We start from the raw sequence: 5,156 nt of genomic DNA on the forward strand, positions 1-5,156 counted from the left end.
AGAATAGAAGTGCACTGTCTAACATAGGTAATGGGTATTGGAAATAAAAAGTCAATATGATATACGTAGTTTGTAGTATAAAAGGACAGCACCACCTCGGGGGTGATCAGAGTGCCTGTGGTTGCCTTGCTGTGCAGACCTTGGCTGGGCAAAGAAAATTTTATAGATAAGAATTAATAAACAACCTGAAGACCGAAAAAGCAAAGAGTCCAGACTCATTTTTCAGAGTGCGGGCTGCTGCAGAACCATCCCACATATCTCAGGGCTGAGAACAGACAGCTGACCTGAGATCTTGGCGTCCCTGGGTGGGCCCGAAGCAGGCAGCTCCCAGGCTGGACTCGCTCCCAGGAGGGCACTGATAGGCCTCCTTGGGAAGCAGCCAGCACAGCCTGAAGAAGCAGCAGCCACTCTTAAGGCCATCCAGAGAGCTGCTGCTGAAGGGACTCGCAGCAGACCAATCCGGAGCGGAGCCAGAAGGTGCCCTGGATCCACTCTCCTGAGAATTGCTGGCCAGTGACCAGGGACCTTCAGACTGCCCTGACGAGTCGGATTTGGTAAGAAGGTCAAAATCAAGAACATGGTGGGCACATATTCCCAAGAACAGTTAAGGATTTTGTCTGCCTTACAGGGCATGGCAGAGGCACACCCGATGGAAATTTCAAAGAAAGAACTTAAGGATCTTTTGTTATGGGTACGCTGTAATTATCCATACTCGGAGACACGTGTGTTGTTTGAGGTGGGATTCTGGTAAGAAATTAACAGGCATCTTTATCATTCAGCTACTAGAAAGGATGAAACGGCCCTGAAACTTTTACCACCTGCACGGGTGATGCTGGAAGCAACCTCAGCAAGATCTGGGCAGGTTGCCGAACAGCAGGTTGCTGAACCTCCCACAGGGGCAGAGGGAGGGGAGCAGAGGCAGAAGTGGAGGGCGGCTCTTGTTCCAATTGTCCCAGGGGAAACAGAAACAGCTCCCATAAAAGGGGAGCAGGAGGGAACTTCATCACCTCCGATTCCCTCACCACCCCGAAAGCCCACGGGACCTCCAAAACGCCCAGAAACCCCAGATACTTCAGGGTTATCGGGCTGAGACTCAGACACCCTCTCACTCCTGGGAGAGCTCAGGGCTGAAATTTCCCCAAGCGAAATCGATGAGTCGGACTGTGCCATTCTTGGGCCATGCCCTCCCGATTCGCAGGAGCCAGAGGGACGTAGGGGACGGAAAACAGCAGAGTCGGGCCGGGGGATCGAAGTGGGACCAGAGGGGGCAAAGCTCTCTGGCGGCGGGCGCGGTCCCGCGGGCGGCGGGGGGCAGCCGGCAGCGACAGCCTCAGGCGGCGGCGGGGTCAGCCAGCAAGGTGGGGACGGGGGCGGTGGGAGATGTGAGATCTGAGGCGATTCGCGCGAGTGCAGCGCCGGCAGCGGCAGCGATTTCAGGCGGCGCGGTGCCAGAAGCGCGGGAAAGGCGCAGAACTCGTGAGACACCCGGGGGTGGGGTCTCAGGCGTGTCCACAGCGTCAGACGCGGGGGATAACAGAGCGGGGCAGCTGCAGAGTCCCAGCCGGCACCCGTAGGCAGGCGCGCGGTGATGACGCCGTACCCGGATTCGGGACGCGGAGATCTGCCCGAATCGCGGCGCGGGCAGAAGCCTAGCGGGAATTGCGTGCGCCCGTGGGGGTGCGGATACAGTGCCGGGGGGAGAGGAGGGGATTCAGGAACGGATCAAACCGGGGGAAAACATCGGAGGCGGAACGGGAAGGAGACAGTGACGTCAGTCTAGGGGAGGCAGGAGGCGTGCGCGAGCTCGCGCGTGCGCAGGCGGGTCCGCTCTCCTGTGACGGCACGGGCAGGGACGGGGCGCGCTCGGGGCTCGGTCACATCCCGGGGCTCCGGTCCCTCTCCGGTTCCCGTCCCTCCAGTCCCACTCACATCATGCTTTAGCAACAATAGCCCATCACATTCCCCAAAATAGGAATGCTTTACATTAGGCACAAGAACTGTGACAACCTGGCTAGCTGTGCCATGAAGCTCTGCTTCAGTATTTTCCAAAACTGAAACCACATATTCTTCTTCAGCCAGCTGAACCTTGGTTTCCTGCAGATCTTTCTGTGTTTCTTCCAGTTCTTTCTCCTTGATCTGCTAATCTGTTTTACACTGTTCAAGTTCATTTTTACTGACTCAGGTCTTAAACCTAAACTACAGGTTTGTATAGTCTTTGTAACAACTGCAAATACCAAGCCAACACCATTCTCACTGTAATAATTGTTTGCTTCTCCTCTCAAAACGTAAGAGCAAACGACCATTACAGCACAAGGAAAAGAATCCCATTGAACAAACATAACCAGATAGACTGAGAAGAGCCAGTAAAACTGATTACATAGACCAGCAAATTAATATCTACATTTCTCTTCAACAAGCAGCTCCAATTTTTGTGTCATTTGTTAAAAGGAAGTGCATCACCGCTTTCCCCATATTCTTTGTTCCTAAGCAGATAGATACCTGTCAGCTGAGATAATATCATTTTACAAGCAGATTCTGTGCTGAAAAATCAGCAAAAAAATTATAGTAAGAGACATGAAAACAGCTTTAAAAATAAGTACTGCAACATGCAATTTCACATACATTATTTCAAATTCCTGACTTCAAGGACTAGGAAGCTTCCATTCTTAATTAACTGGGGAACTTTAGCACCACCAACAACAAAAACAATCTTCTGACTGTTCTTTCTTCAAACTTTTTTCCTCCTTTTGACAGGAGGAATGAATTTCTTCCAGTTTTTGGCAGCCACAGTTAAAAAACATCACTTGCTCTTTTCACTTCTTCCTACATGACACTGATTTTTGTGAATATACTCTGTATTTTGTTCTTCCTGGACTGTTAGCTTTCCACTAAGGGCTCTCAAGCAAGGATTAAAATAAATGAACAAATTAGTCAAGTAAGAGGTAGTTTCAAGATTTACACTACATTTTCAGTAATTTTGGAAAATTCTATATGAATAGCAAGTGATTTTCACTTAAGGCAGAGAAGATTTTAGGCAATTTTCCATTGTAAACTTTCTGTGCAAACTAGCCCTATTAAAAGTGAAGTATATCAAGTTTAGTTTCCTGTATTAGCTTCCACTGAAAAAAAAAAAAGGCTGCATGTGTAAATCTCCATGCTGGCTAATGCTTATGGTAAGTTCCAGAGATACAAAAATTTCTCAGTGCAAGCCTATTAGATTTTATCTGTATAATCATTAATTTTGAAAGAACAAGTTGAGCAAACAGTTAAGTTTTCCTAACTATCTTGAACTTTCTGGATTAAAAATATATCTGAAAGTATTTCTGTATAAGTATAGGTATCAGTATCTGAGATTTGCTAATTATTTTATAGAAATTTTACAGACATACTCAGAGGTTTCAACAGAAGGATAGACTCCACTTTTCTCTCGAGCAGCAGCAAGGTCTCACTTCAGACCCTGAATCTCTTCAATGTATTCCTGTATAAAGAAAACCACAGGTAAACATCAACATTTCTGTTTTGGTTTTGATATTCAGCTTAACAGATACCTCACAAAGGTAGTTTTGCATTAGCACAAGAGCATAGCACTTCATCTCTGTTCTAAGTTCAGTATAGCACCATTTCAATTCACATCATTGGCTGTATGTAGAGCATCAAAACTTTCCATTTGAAGGTCATACTTGGCTGCATTTAGCAGCTTCCAATAACCTTCCTTAACTCCATTTTTGGTGTCCCTAACCCCATTTCATTGTCCCTAACCCCACTTTTGGTGTCCTTAACCCCATTTTTGTTGTCCCTAACCCCATTTTGTTATCCCTAACCCCGTTTTTGGTTTCTCTAACCCCACTTTTGTTTTCCCTAACCCCATTTTCGGTGTACCTAACTCCATCTTCAGTGTCCCTGACCCCATTTTCATTGTCCTTGATGCCATTTTTAGGGTGTCTGACCCCATTTTTAGGGTCTCTGATCCCATTTTCAGTGTCCCTAACCCCCTTTTGGTGTCCCTAGCCCCATTTTCAGTGCCCCTAACCCCATTTTCGTTGTCCCTGATGCCATTTTTAGGGTGTCTGACCCCATTTTTGGTGTCCCTGACGCCATTTTCTGTCCCTGATTCCATCTTTAGTATCCCTAACTCCACTTTTGTTCTCCCTAACCCCATTTTTGGTGTCCTTAACCTTGTTTTCATTGTCCCTGACCCCATTTTTGGTGTTCCTAACACCATTTTTGGTGTCCCTAAGCCCATTTTCGGGGTCCCTGTCCCATTTCTGCCCTCCAGGAGGACATGCAGGGCTGGCTGCGGGCACTGGCACCAGCGCTCAGGAGCACACCGAGCTGGCCCGGTGGCAGCAGGGCCTCCTCACCACCTCCTCCCCCGGCGTGACCCCGATGGAAATGAACCCCCCAAAACCATGAGCCCTGGATGTGGGGTCCCGAGCCCCGATTTTGGGGTCCAGGCCTACTCTAATGTGGGGGTCCCAGCACCCCCTGAACCTTGGTTTTGTGTCCTGGCCACGCCCAAAACCTTAAATTTGGGGTCCTGGTCTCCCCAAAATCCGAGTTTGGAGTCCTGGCCTGCCCAAAACCTCAATTTTGGGGTCCTGCCTCCCCCAAAACCCACATTTTGGAGTTCCGGCCCCCCTTTCCCCCAGCACAAGCCATAGAAAGCCGGGGGGGCCCCAGCAGCGCCGTTGTACAAATGTAATAAAGCACCCGCTGCACCCCAAAACTGGCCTGAGGGATTTGGGGGAATCCTGGGGGAGGTCTTGAGTAGACCAGGAGGGGTTTGGGATTTCCTGGGGGGGAGTTGGGATGTCCTGGGGGGATTTTGGGGAGTCCTAGGGGGGCTTGGAGACATCCTGGGTGGGTTTTGAGATGTCTTCGGGGGATTTGGGCAGTCCTGGGGGAGTTTGGAGCATCCTGCGGGGGAGCTGGGATGTCCTGGAGGGAATTTGGGGGAGTCCTGGGGGGCCTTGGGGGCATCCTATGGGGAGGCTGGGATGTCCTGGGGGGAATTTTGGGGAGTCCTTCGGGGTTTGGGGGAGTCCTGGGGGTTTTCGGGGTTCCATCCCTTTTTTTGAGGAGGGATTGAAGAGGAGGAGAGAGGGAAGAGAAGGAGGTGGGGAAAGAGAGGAGGAGGGAGGGAAAGGAAGGGATGG

Source organism: Zonotrichia albicollis, chromosome 2 (genome assembly GCF_047830755.1).
Source record: "Zonotrichia albicollis isolate bZonAlb1 chromosome 2, bZonAlb1.hap1, whole genome shotgun sequence".
Classification (NCBI taxonomy): Eukaryota; Metazoa; Chordata; class Aves; order Passeriformes; family Passerellidae; genus Zonotrichia; species Zonotrichia albicollis.